The sequence below is a fragment of the Peromyscus leucopus genome, chromosome 4 (assembly GCF_004664715.2).
Source record: "Peromyscus leucopus breed LL Stock chromosome 4, UCI_PerLeu_2.1, whole genome shotgun sequence".
NCBI lineage: Eukaryota > Metazoa > Chordata > Mammalia > Rodentia > Cricetidae > Peromyscus > Peromyscus leucopus.
Window position 1 is genome coordinate 20149995 of NC_051066.1, and position 15111 is coordinate 20165105.

The window sequence follows — 15111 nt, forward strand, 5'->3', positions numbered from 1 at the left end:
GTTGAACTACAAAATCTTGAGAGTGATCAGTATGATTGGATAATAGCCTAAAATTAACAGAGTCAGGAAACTCTAACATCAACCCATGGCCTTGTTAGGCAAAGATTTGAGAATACATATTTCTGAATAATTTTCCTGTTTAAAGTTTAATAAACTGGAGAAAAATATTGAACAGGAATTCTATTATCTGAGTGAAAAATATCTCCTTTCCCCCCTCTCTTCCCAATTAATCTCCATTGGATGCAATAAGGGTAATTTGCTAAACTTCTAGGAGGCCCACATTGGCATGTTCTCAGCAATGATGGTTTTTCTGCTCACAATCAAAAGAAGATAACCCACAAGCCAGGAAATAGGGAAAAGAGAATATGAACACTATATATTTCTAGAATGCTTATCTCAGTTCCTTAATAAAGCAGGTTGCACATAACCCAGAATTCTGCTTAGCAGGTGAATGACCTCAAAATACCACCCTACCACTGTGTCAGTGATGTGTTTCAAAACATTCTTCATTTTAAGAATCATTGGAGCCTTCATCCAGTAATGGATGAAAACAGATGCAGAGATCCTCAGTCAGGCACTGGGCTGGGCTCTGGGCATCCTGTTGAAGAGGAAGGAGGGAGGAAGCATCTAAGTCAACACAAGGGAACCCACAGAAACAACTAACGTGGACTCCTGGGAGTTCACAGACAGCTGGGCAGTCAGCTAAGGAGCCTGCATGGGACAGACCCAGGCCCTCTACATGTATGTTGCAGTTGTATAGCTTGGTCTACTTGTGGGACTCCTAGCATTGGGAGTAGGGCCTATCCCTGATGCTTTGGCAGGCTTTTGGGACCCTATTCCTCATACTGGGTTGCCTAGCCCAGTCTTAATACAAGGGGAGGAGCATAGTCCTACCTCAACTTGATATGCCATCCTTTGTTGACACCCAAGGGAGACCTGCCTCTTTCTGAACAGAAACAGAGGAGGAGTGGATTGGGACAGGGGGAGGGGAGGTGAAGCAGAGGGCCCAGGAGAGGTGGGGGAGGGAAGGGGAGGAGAGGAGGGAGGGGAAAGTGCAGTCCAGATGTAAAATAAATGAATAAATTTAATTAATAAAAAAGAATCATTAAGTGATTTACATGTCCTTTAGACATCAATGGCTTGTCACCAAGAACTAATTATTATTTGTTTTGGCAATTATATTTATCTACCTGTTAAAGGCATTCCAAAAAGCACTTTTCATCCTGGTAGTGGATTTTACTTAATTTCTAAGTTTGTATTTTTACTTTTCATCAACTAACACACATGACATGGAATGTCATTTTATTTTCCATGCATTTATCTAAAATGTGGTATTTTCGGTAAAAATGTAAAGAAAGTTCATCTTCTTAATACATACATTTACATTTTGGCATATTTTAATTAGTTGGTCTCCCTGTGGTTGGGTAATGAGGAGAAACTGATTTACTTTTCGCCATTAAGGGCAGCCTATCATTTTTCTTCCATTGGAAACGATTGATGGGTAGTTGTGACAAACTCATTCTCATGGGTTTGCCATCTAAGAGAGCAAATACATTGAAAACTTTTCAAAGAGGTGCTACATACATTTTTAGTTTTCTCTGACTGTTATAGAGTATTTGGAGTTCTGTTATATAATTTTGACTGAACTGGTGATTATATTAGCTAACTACTTGTGTTCTAGTACCTCCACTGTTAAATTTCATACAATTATGTCTATGACTATGTATACAAATAGACAGACAGACACATATTTGTGGTATTTGTGTTAATTACTATATGCATATATTCTATTTTATTTAATTTTCTCCATGATTCTAAGAAGCAAAAAGTACTACTCTCCCAATTTTACAGATGAAGAAACATTGAAATTGTATACTGAAGATGGATTAGAAGCACCTGTAGCTCAAGATTATGCAGTTGTTCATAGGAGATGATGTTGACAACCAGAGCATTTTCCTTCATTGCTCTAATTTTACCCATTTTGATTTTGGCAGTTAATCAATTTCTTGAACCAAAAGGTACTCCCCATGTGGAACATTATCAGAGTACTTTGTCGTGTATGATATGAGTAGGTGAGCCATAGGTCTCTTTCTGCTCCATCACACAAATCTCTTTTGAATTATTCTGTAGAGAATGGATATCCTTGGTACCCGTGCCAGTGACATGCCTTTATATTGTGTTTGCTAGCCCCCTGTGACAATTAAGAAGTTTTTTCTTAATAGATGCTTGCTTTTCAGAATCTGTAGTACTTAACAGGCAAGATTAATGCCATAGACCAGTGTTGACTTGGATAAGAGGAAAGCTTTAAAGACAACCTGGAACATGACATACTAACACTGAAATGTAGGTGAGAGGTGGGATACAATAATATCAGATTTGGATAGTTATGTCAACTAGATCTTCTACTGAAGTTAGGAATGGTGTTTGGAAAGGCATGAAAGTAACTGTCAACCTTTACACTAAAAAGTGGGAAGTTAAAGTAGTCACAGTTTTATGGCTGTGCAATGGGCACTCTCAAATGGCTTTCAACTGAAATGCATTTTGAAACATTCACCACTCTGTTAAGTTCTTGATTCCAACTTAAAGGAGATTATCAAGGTAGTAGAGCAAAGTGGATCCTTCAAAACAATCTATTTTTGTCCTTTAATGGGTTGGCATGGGCGTTAATGTCCACGTAGTCAGGTGCTCTGACACCGGGACACTTCCTAGAGAAAAGCTCTGTGCTTATCCAGCTAATTCCTGTGGAAGGCCACTTGCAAAAGGATTTGTCATGGGATTTGGAAGTGTGGAGTGAGAGTCAGGTGGATGAGTCAGTCTTTAAATATCTAACTGTTCTGTTGATGGATCCTACTTATTTTAGACTCCCTCTCTCACAACAATTTTTAGAGGCTGTTATTTCCCAGAAAGTAGTCACTTTCTTTTTCCTTCCTGTTCCCCAACAATGCTGTGCACATTCAGATCTGTGCTTTTTTTGAAGCTTGTGTCTATGTATTCTATTCTTTAAAATTTTATTCAATTTCATCAAAACAATTCATCCTCTTATTCTGATTTCATGTACTCACCTCTGAAGCGTAAGTATGCCACAAATACATCCCTACATGTTAATGATCAAAGGAAGTAGAAAAACTAGTTCACTTCAAAGCTGAGACATATGGCCTGCTCCACAGGAATATTTAGCAATCTTGAGCTAACTCTGCTTACTAATGTTTGGAGCCTAAGCTACTTCACCAATATCAAGACTGTTGGCTGCAGACCCTGCATCACAACTGGCTGCCACCACTATAAATACAGAGAGGGTTCTTTTGATGCCAGCAATGCATTTGTTTTTGACTGAACATGTTTTCCTTCAAAGTGGGTTTAAAAGCTTTTAGTCTCTTTCCATTATTTAAAAACTCTAACCCTCCTCCCACCTCTTAAGAGTGAATTGCAAAGCCCAGGAGAAAGAGCAGTGAGGTGCCACCACCTTGGCTGCATTTAAACCTTGGAAGCATCATCAGCGAAGGAGACTGAACTCAGAACCCCTATTGATAGGTACTCAAGTGTGGAAATGAGTTGCCTGTTAATAAGGTAGACACTTTATTTATCTTAATGTATTTCAGTCTTCACATATTATAATTGCAAAAATAGCCCTCAGCTTCAACAGCAGGTTGCTAACAGCTACTGGAAGACTAGCAGGCAGGTCAGTGCTGCTTAATTATAAACAGTGAAGTCAAGAAGAATGGCTGGCGCTCCTGGGCTCACTATTAGTACCATGTCCTAAAGTACACTGTTTTAAAATAGTAGCAAAATGCTGTTTTTTGAAAAGGACACATATGACTGTATACATTCCAGTTATCTTACTTTTCCCATTTATAGCTAGATCTCCAGATTTTACTGATTGATGAGTGTGCAATAGGTTAAGAAATAATAAATAAATGCTCCTGACTGCCATTGATCCAAAAAATTGTCAATGTTCTCATTAATATTACTAAATTATATAACAAGATAATAATGCATGTATAAGACAGATATCTACATTTCCAAATGTCATGGTCTGCATAGAAATCAATAATGTTTCTAAAATTTACATGAATGTGATTACATATGTATTAATCTACCCGAGAAGGTTGTTTCCTTAATGTATTCAAAGTCTATTACAGTGGGGATTATAAACAGGCATAAAATTCTTCATGTGAAAAAATAAGTTTAACCAATGGGATGGGTTAGCCAGCAAGATGGCTCAGTGTAGGAACACACTCCTACCAATCCTGATGACCTCAATTCAACCCCCAGGACCCACATGGTGGGGAGAGAGAACTGACCTCAGCTGTCTGCTGATCTCCACACATGTGCATAAAGCATGCTCCTCTGCCATGAAAATAATTCTAGTTAAAAAAGTAATTCTGGTTAAAATGAGCCACAGCTGCAAATAAAACCATTTGCCCAAGAAAGGTTAGTGTTCTTAGAATTGTTGTTTTCCTTTCTTTTTGGAAATTGACCAAATTCCCCCTTGCTGTGGAATGCCTGCCTGTGTCCCTCCCCAAATTCCCATGTCAAAACTATGAGAAGTGTTTGTATGGGAACCTGTGGTTGGTGACTTGATAATGGCTGTGGGCCGTATGGGGTGAATTTCATGTTCTTTTTTGTTTTTTTTAAGTCATGAAAGCATTTAAGAGTTGACTGCTTTCTCAAGCATGTGAAAGTTAAATGAGAAGACAAAGGGTTGTCTGATAAAGAAGACCTTCACTAGGATCTACCTGAACCCTGATGTTGGACTTCAAAGCTATGAAAATATGAGAAACCATTCTATAGTTCAAACTGCTCAGGCTGTCATATCATGATGTAGCCTCACAAATAGACTAAGGAAACTATCCATTTTAACTTGTTCATATTTCTCCACAAAGAATAATGAACATACTTAAAACTATGCAGAAATATATATCTTTCTATGTTTGGATAAGAATAAACAATTTGGGAGACATTTTCCAAAGACTAATTCTCATATCTGTAGCATTGCAATGAACTAAAGTTAACTAATTTTCAGGCCTTATTCAAAACCCAGTAAGTCAGTAATTCCCTGTTTTGCTTTTAATGCTGCACAAGCATTTTTGTTTGTTGTTTCCAGGACAAGGTGTTTGTTTGTTTGTTTTATTTGTCTTTTTCCCTGAACAGCTCTGATTGTCCTGGTACTTTCTGTGAAGTCCAGGCTGGCCATAAACTCAGAGATTCTCATGCCTCTGCCTCCTGATCCTGGGAATAAAGTTGTGAGCCAGCACAAGCATTTCTTAAAGCTCCTCAGTTGACCTGGCTACTCACTCCTACTTGGGAACTAGTGTACAGCTATGGATAAGGCATGTGTGAGGCATTGCTTTCAGCCTTTAAATATAGTGAACATAAAAATAAGGGATGCAAAAACAATATAAGGTTTGAGAATTATTGACCTCCTCTCCCCACCTCAAAATCCAGTGTTTGGGATATATCTTCATGGTTTCACAACACAAGACATTCTGCACTTCAACAGTAAAATGTTAGAATAGTCGTGTTTCAAAAACTGGAGTGGGTATACCCCAAGGGACAAGGTTCCAATGAAAGTCCAGGCTCTAGATTCTCAGAACAGACTTGCAGGCCTCAGAGGCAACTGTGTGTGTGGTTTTTTCTCATTTATTTGTTCTTGTTCACACACAGGATAGAACCAGCATCTCAGTCAGTGTGCTAGATCTCTATCATTGAACAGCATGGCCAGGGCTCCCCCCACCCCCCGCCCTTTTCCTTACTTTTAAGAAAGAAACTTGTTTTCTGCCCACTTTGGCCTTGATCTGGCTCTGTATTTTAAATATGTCTTAAACTTGTGATCTCCTGTCTCAGATTTCCAAGTATCTGGGATTATAGGATTGTATGTCCAGGGTTATTTATAAAGTTATTTTGCATGAAAACCACTAAGAAGACTCCTCAGTTACTTCCACCTGATTGGTTTTGCTAACCTAATCTTAAAGAACCCACAGTTCATCTTTCCTGAGAGGAATATGTAAACCCAGAAAGAAACAGGAAAGAATGAGATTTACCAAAAATAGTTCTTACAAAATACTGAAAAAATAATTTTATTTACATTTGTGAGTTCAGATTATTCGGTCTTCTATACATTTAATTGCATCTCAGACTTTGGCACTCTAAGACTAGCACAATTTAGGCTTTAATTTTATTTTTATGTCTGACCCAATATGACATAGTTAAAAGTAGCTGGTCCTCTATTTGTATGGCATAGTTTTTTTAATCTTTTAATTTAACGTGTCTTTGAAATTCAAAATTCAGCAATCATATCACTAAATTCATCTTGGCTGAATTTGTGGAGTCTGTGTAGATGGAGCGTATTGCAAAGACAAAACTGCATTGTAGAAACAGGCTCACACATGTTTTGCTAGAATAAAAGGACATTTTGAAGATTCAAGGAATATCAAATGAGGATTTTCGTTCATCATTAAAGAGTAGGAAAGGATGAAAAAAGAAGGTGAGTACTCAAAGAGTCTTATAAAGTAAGAGACCATGGTGTCAACTACTGGAAACTTAAAAGTTAGCAACACCATTATGGTTCCTGGGATTGCACTCCAGCGTTGACCTCTGCACACACCCCAAAAATGAACCTGTTCAAGATATGGTGAGAGGGAATTTAATGGGAAGCCTTTTAAAGCTTTACATTGAGTTATCACATACATGTAGAATCTAAAACTATGGTGTCATAGAAATTGAGAATAAAATGGTAGTTACCAGAGGCTATAGAGAAATCTCGGGATGGGAGAGAGGGGGGTGTTCTGTAGGCAGAAGATTTCTTCAGTCCCACCAAGTCCCTGCAGTCCTGCAGCCCACTTATAAAATAATCACTCAGAAGCTTATATTAATTATAACTGTTCAACCATCAGCTCAGGCTTATTACTCATTAGTTCTTACACTTAAATTAAGCCATAATTCTTATCTATATTTTACCATGTTGCTCGGTACCTTTTTTCAGCTCTACCTTGTCATCTTGCCTTCTCTGTGTCTGGCTGGTGGCTCCTGACTCAACTGTTCCTCTTCCCAGAATACTCCTCATTTGCTTACCCTGCCTATACTTCCTGCTGGGCTACTAGCCAATCAGCATTTTATTTATCAACCAATCAAAGCAACACATATTCACAACATACAGAATGACATCCCACAGCAGTGTTCTATCAATGATACCTAGTTTAGTGTGATAGATGTAGAAGTTCTAGTAGTCTATACATCCCAGTGCCATATGCATGCAGTACCTGTTGTGGCCAGGGGGAGAACATCAGCACCAACAGTTAGGGCATTGGAATCTATACTGGGTCCACTGGAAGAGCAGCAGGTACTTTTAATTATTGGGCCATGTCTCCAGCAAGAAATTACTCCTGAGGAGTTAAACGTGTTTAACCTGATAGAAATATTATGCAATGTACATAAGAATAAAAATATTACATGTACAACATGAACTTAATATGAGGTTTCTACAATCATGTATAAAAATATCAATAAATGAAAAAAATCAAAATTTCTTCTTTAGACTGAAATACTGAGGAAAAGAAAACAAAACTTAATGTATATCCATAGAGGAAAAAGGCTTTACCAAGACAGGACAAATGCAGTTGCAATGGTAGTTAACCAGTGTGTAATCATGTAGAACAGAGAATACTGAAAAGCAAAACAAAGCAGCAGAGGGAGGAGGAGTTTTGCTAGCTTAGATCCAAACAGAAAAATGCAAACCCAACTATCAGACAGCAGTATAAACTAAAGAAACAACAACAACAAGGAAAACAAAACAATCATGAGTTTTGGTGCATCAATTTTAATTATGCCTCTTGCTTCAGAACTTCACAGCATTTTTCAGATATTAAAATTATGTTTGAGAAGTTGAATATGATTGTTTTTCCTTATGAGGACAAAAGATGGGCTCAAAAGAGAAGCTGAGACAGTAACTAAAAGGATTTTCACCAGGAAAATTATGATGTAAAATCTTTTTAGAAGGGGGTCTCTTGGGATCACTGTCCCTTTGAGTTACCCCTTCTTAAACCATACTCTACTACTTGCCACCTGAAGATCATCAGATCTGCCCAGGAAGGGTCAAAGATGACTAACCCTTACTGTTCCACTAACTTGCCTTTCTTTGCTCCCACAAGAATTCACATGCATCCATGTCTTCCATTGCTTCAACAGAAAATGGCCTGTTACCCACAGATATGTCTCTTTCAATCAGATTTCAATCAGATTTGATTTCTCACCTCTTTCCATATTTTAGAAATGACCTGATATTTACAGATGAAAAGCTTCTTTAGTTTGGTTCATACTATTTTATAACATCTTAAAGACACTTTCTTATTCATATTATGTCAAAAAAGCATTCAAAAAATAGGAATCTTTTCTCGTTACTCCTGTAAGACACATGCCAGTTTCTTACAACAGGCCAACAGCTAGATTTATGCTGTTCCATCAGGGTTGTCTTAATTCTCCATTGTCTTTGAGATTTTTTATAACTTTATAAATTATGGAAAAATAATAATAAAAATTGTTCTTTATAGATAAGCAAGTTAGTTATATTCCATGTAATTGATAATTTCCCTTTTGACAGGCCTATTTTGCATATATTTGTAAATCCATTTTGCTATTGTGTTTTTCCATAATAATATATGATTCTTTAGATTTTTTTTTAACCAGCTGACTCATCTCACTTACTATTTCATTAACTAATGTCTATATTTAATCTGCAACATGTGTTAACTCTTCGTTAGAACCAGAGGCACAGCTACATGTCCTAAAATGTTTTTAACACTATCTTTTCCAGATAATACGAAAGTCACTATTCTATAAAACCTATTCAAGTAGATGAAACATAGAAAAAAGGAGTATTTATTCATCTGCTTGTCAAACTGTACACCTTTGCTTCATTTGCAATCTAATCCCAAAATTCTTGGTTTTAAAGTTTAAAACTGTCAGTGTTTCTTTGATTTCTGAAGAATTGTTCATTGAAGGGACACTGGCAAGAAAAAGTATGGAGAGGGATAATCAAAGTTCATATAACTAAACCTGACAATAAGCATTTTGACAAAAGCCACTTCATGTCGACTAAGTGCAATAACAGTTAAGAATCCATACCTCTGAATGTTTTCTGTCATGTAGTGTTAATTTAATTAGATTTAATTAGTGTGTTACTTTAATTAGTTAAATTTAATTAGTATGCTAGTTTTCTGTAAATGATTATCCCATGGTTTCAGTAAGTTTTATGGTGCTCAGTAGGCAAGGAAGACCATCACTTTTATCACTTATACAACACAAAATATCACGGATCAAAGAAGAACCAGCACTTAGCAATGGCAGTTCAGAGTGAGGGAAGAACTCCTAAGGAAGCACTGCCTTCACTTTGAGAGTTAGGACAAACATATTTTGAACAATGCCTGGCAATTGCCAGGACCCTCACTCAATGATCTCCTCTTTTCAACATTCTCTTTCAGCAGAGTGGCTGGAACATGAGATGAGAAACTACATGAGAGGCACCTGATCAAAGGAAATCCTGTGTGTGACATAAATGTTCAGATTATAGTGGGACCTGATCAGTGACAACAAATAAAAAAGCTCTCATTGAGTGGATGTTTAATATGTGCCAGAAACTACCTAATATTGCTGTTGGTTATAGGTATTCCATCATCATCATCATCATCATCATCATCACCATCATATTTATGGTTTACAGTATTGTACAGAATTTCATTATATTCTCTCCGCATGTTTTACTACCTATTTCTTGTTAAGAGATGAGTTCATTGTGTTCAGAAAGGTCTACCTAGAGTGAAAAATGGAGTTGACAAGGGCTAGGACTGCTATATGACCATGGACTAAAAGGACTGAAAACTGACAATGACAAAAATAGAGAAAGAAAAAAAGTCTTTGCAGTGGCAGTCTGAAAGAAGACATGATTGACATCTATCTAACCACAATTGGACAGACTTAGTGAACATGGATTTGTTCATTAAATCCCCAAACACCAGGATGAGGGCACCTTCTGACATGTGGGGAAGGTAATTTAAACATGAATAAAGAAAATTCAACTTCACATAGTAGATAGAGAAGCTATTAAATATGTTATGGTGAGATAGGAAGCAAAGTGGAAATAGAACAAAATTAGTTTGTCCCAATTTTCAGAAGGAGAATCTACAAATGACTTTCAAAAGTAGGTGAGGATGAGTTTGAGCTCCCCCCACCGCTGTTGCCTCCATGAATTGCTGCAGCAAATGTGTGGCTACCTCTTTCTAGAATGTGCGATTTTGTAGAATTGTATGACTAAATTTGTTCTTAAAATAAACACTCAAAATTATAGCTAAGAGAGTTTTTGTGTGTTCATAGCATATACATAAAAATAAATCCATATAAATTATATTTATTCTGTTTGTATGATATAACATAACATATTCATCTATGTAAGCACAATACAGAGTGGCTGGAATAAGTTAGAAAGAGAAAACCAAGCAATATTGAGAGAACTGACAAATATCAAGAAGTTTTTTTTTAATAGCCATAACAGTAATGTATTCCAAAAGGAATATCAAGCAAAAATTCCATTATCATAAAAGAGAATACATGGCTGGATTGTATGACTGGATTCATCTCAGTCCACTCTGTATTCATGTGATAAACATGATCTTTGAATTAGGAAGCATGAAACTTGGTGCAGACATTTTCACAAACCGACTCGGAGATCCTAGGATATTTGGAGGTTCCAAGGCACCAGGAGAGCAGTAGATACCTTTATCAAGTCTTTGCCTATGTATCAGTCTTTCCTTCCTGCATACATTTTATCTGCTCATCTCCAATGCCTGCAGCTCAGAGATAGGGGGAGAGCTCTTGACCTGGGAGTGAGGTTTTGCTCCCAGCTTGCATGTATTCAAAACTATGTTTAGTCACGAGCATTTCCTATCTCGAAACAACAAAGAGCTGATGCGTTTTCCACCATGGGGCATGTAATACATTTCCAAACAAATGTGTGCTGTGACCATGAACAGCAAAAAGTAATGGCACAGAAAGTGCAGACACACATTATTTTGCCTCCTACACATTTGGAACATCTCCATTCAAACAGCCTTTCTGACTGGTGAAGATAGAAAGTCCTATTTTTATGTAGCACAGAAAACAATGCACACACAGAGAGATGGGAGCTATTTTTAAATCAAGAGCCACATTATTAAGTACAAGTTCCAGAAGGCATAGAATACCAAGGTTACCTATGTATGAGAGACAGTTGTGTCAAGTGGTATATGCTCATTATCATACTGTGTCTCAGTGTTCCAGAGTCTCAGGTTTGCAATTGCCACTTAACCATTTGTATTATGTCACTTAATCTGAGATGTAAGCCAGTACTGTGTCTATTACTTCCTTTTTACTGAGCAGTAAAATGAATTCAAAATGATTTCTTTAAATAAATAAGCAAAGGCAACTCATTATAGCTTTCTGTAATTTATTATTGAAATCTCTCTGGAGTTCATTGTTGTTAGTCATTATACCTTTTCAGAGATTCTGTTTTCAAACATCCAAGTCATTTCAATAACACTAACAGGATATTAATTTAGGCTATGGGACCTGACAATTGAATTTCTTGCTAGGACTTAGAATCTGTAATTCAGAATCTGCAAGTCTCTGAGAACCTACAAGCAAGAATGAGGGCATGAGCAGTAGGGGTGAGGCAACCATAGGAGAACAGAGTCACAGGAGAGGAAGATGGTGGGATCAGAAAGCTGTAATACTAAAACCAATTTTGTCTGTTTCTTGCCTTTTCTTAGAATTCTGGCTAAGACTTCTCCAGAAACCATTGTTTCCTAAGCTCAGAAAAAAACCTGACACCCACTTCAAGCTTCATTTTTCCAAGGAAGCAGATGCAGAGTTTAACTGCTTTAGGGTTGATTAAGCATTAAGATATACAGACTCATGCGAAAGGTTTCAGTTTCTGTAGTAGTGAAGGCGTCAAGACATTAAAGTGTTTGCCTATTGTTCAGCTGCTCAACCAATGCTACTGTTTATTCAAGCAAAGGAACTTCCTCCTGCAGAGTCTAGGAGCACTATTGTCTGTGGCCAAAACTCAATCCCACAGCAAGAATAAAGAAAGAACATTGCTGCTCTGAAATCTGGGTTTCTTTATTCTCCTCACAGGTTTGTAGACAAAGCTGGGTTAAAAACTAGAAAACAAAATAGAAAGCAGCAGTTGTTGTTTTTTTTAGGGGGGAGGGGCATTGAGGGTAGATGAAATGCAGAAGGAAGTTTGAATAAATTCTTTGATTTGAAATTCCCTTCTTGTGAGTTATAAATAGCACCAGATGGCTTTATTCAGAATTCATGAAGATTTTTTACAATACTGCAGACAGATAAAGGCTATCTACACACATTCCAAAGTCTACATTCTCCAAATGAGCTGGGGAGCCCCCCCCCCTTTTTTTTCTATTAAACAATCAAGCTGCTGCTTTTGTAAAGGCCAATGCCAATAGTGCTGGCAACTATAATGGAACTTTTCTATATTTGGTATCTTAAAATAATCTTCTCCTATATTGTAAAAAATATCCCTTTGCTTTGATTTTCTGTTTGAGCATCATTTCTCTTTCTCTCATATTTATAACCTGTTCTGGTGGAAGTTGGTCACTAAGTGAGATTTTATAGCAGAAACCCCTAAAGGGTGGCTACTATTAGTTAATTATCACCTCACTCAAGGTGGCTTGCAGATTTTTTTTTGTTATGTTTTGTTTCATGACGTGTTAGATTAGAATCTTCAGCCATAAGATGCTGCAGTGACTTATATAATTAGTATCATACCCATTGGGTCACAATTATATAATCACAGAATATATGGCAGATAAGGCATCTTTAATGTCAAAGGCCAAGACCATCTTCAGAAATATGTCTTTTAAAGTGTCTCGATGTTTCCCAGAAGACAGAACTTCAGCACAAGTGCCTTCTTGCTCCAAGAAGCAGTAAGAATTTCATTCCAGATATATTATCAGTTGATAACAGTTTGCTACAATGTCAGATTAAGCTCGTGACAAAGGGACATTATCCTTCGTAATTTTAGACTTTTTTACCATCAGGAAACCCCCATTTCCTTGTAAAATTCAGTTCCTTTGTTCTGCAACTGCACATGTATTTGCATGTCCAACCCTCCCCTGCCCTCTTTCAGTAACATAATGCCCTAAAAGATATTCATCTCTGTAACTGGGGCCATGATCACTGAAAGGCAGAATTACAGTGTTTCAGATGCCGATCATGTGGGTTCTGTGAAAATTTACCATTATGCAATAGTTAGGGAGCAACATTACGAAAACCAAACATAACATATGTTCATGAACACTGAGCATATGGCCAATGAGGAATGCATGATTTAGATAAAGTAACTGCAATGTCAGCTTTTCATAAAAGTATTTCCCGTTTCAATTCCTGTCAATGTGTTGTGTTGTACATTTGCTCTTGCTACAGTGAGTGTTACAGGAGCCTTTCTGAAGCAAAGTAGAAGGTACGCCCTCCATGACAGAGGATGCAAACAAGGAGAGGTAACCTAGGCAAGAGGACTGCTCATTTGCCAGAGCGCTTTCTCAGGCAACCATGCACCCAGAGAGTTAAACCTGTGTAGCAGAGTAGGCAGGACAAATTGCATGTCTTTATTCATTTCAATATTCAATAAATATTTAGTGTGGCCTCTTTATGTGACAGGTTTTGTGTGAGATGAAGGGTAGAGCAGTAAATGGATAGATGAGAAATATCACTTGACCCGCAGCCATATTGAGGGAGGAGCTTCTTCCCAGAAATACAGTAGAACTATAATATTTTAAGGTTTAAAAAAAAATGGAAGGCATTTTCTTGTAAGTAGGTAGTTGTACAGTTTGAGATATTACTAGAATAAATGATCAGAGAGAGGAAAGTTCACTTCAGGGCTCGCTGGGTAGAATTCACACTAACAGATGAATGAATTCTATTATTGTATAACTCTGCAATACCCAAGGATCTTTGTGCCAAAGCATATGAATTAAAGCTTGCTCTTCACCGCATGTGTTTTGGACGCCTAGGTTGATCCACAGCTCATATGCTGAATGGCACTAACAGAACCGCCTCCAATAACTTCTGTGGTTCTTCTCATCTCGGAGCTTCTGATCATTGCTGTTTTATGATTTTGCCTACTTGTCAAATCCCATGTTACTCAAAACCTATAGCAGTTTGGAGGAAATATAAGCCATGTACGTACTGAGAAAACGTGCTAATTGGATTAAATATGAGAGTATGTATTATACATACCATTATAATTATTACCTTGGGAATTAGATGGGTAAAGAACTATTTAATTACTGAAGCATATCAGTTACCAATACAATACTAATTACCAGTAAGTAGATTAAGTTGTAGATTTTCTCTAATATTATTTTCCTAGTGATGTATTGGATACATTCTTAAATGTCAATCTTTTAAAAATTAAATGTCAGGACTCTCTGATACAGTGGTTCTTAACCTTTCTTATGCTGCAACTTTTTTAATACAGTTCCTCATGTTGTGAATACTCCAATCATAAAATTATTTTTATTTCTATCTCATGACTGTAATTTTGCTACTGTTATAAATTGTGATCCAGTAATTTTGGAGATTGCAGTTTTCCAAAGGTTTCATGACCTGTAAGTTGAGAGATGCCCAGCACAGATGTAAGGATAATAATGAGTTCATTTAGTTAATGTTTTAATAACTAGTCATATTTCGTGGTAGTTTAAAAATGATGCTCATAGTTTTGCTTTAAAAACTACACAAATTATTTTTCATAAAAATAAAAACAAGTAAGTAACATCATGACTAATTTTAATTGCTATGTTTTTCTTCTGCGAAAGCTATTGGTGGACAGAGGACTAAAGTTGAATATGTGAATTTAATATTTGCATAATTATTAGAGTGAAGTCACAAATGGTACACATGCAAAACTATAAATGTTGAACAAGACAGGTAATAAAACTTGCATTTTCATACTATAGATCAATATTATGTTGAAAACCTAAGTGAACTTAACTGGTTCTATTTCTAAGCAGAAACAATATTTATTTGATTTTTAAGGACATTAAATAACCTAGTCTTTCCATG

The 15111-nt window shown here is 36.8% G+C and overlaps 1 protein-coding gene across 5 annotated transcripts in view; it reads right to left on the minus strand.

Annotated features, from left to right (window-relative positions):
• The window catches only part of Lrp1b (LDL receptor related protein 1B), a 1927307-nt gene that overhangs the window by 1542829 nt on the left and 369367 nt on the right, over positions 1-15111 (minus strand). The window lies entirely within an intron of this gene.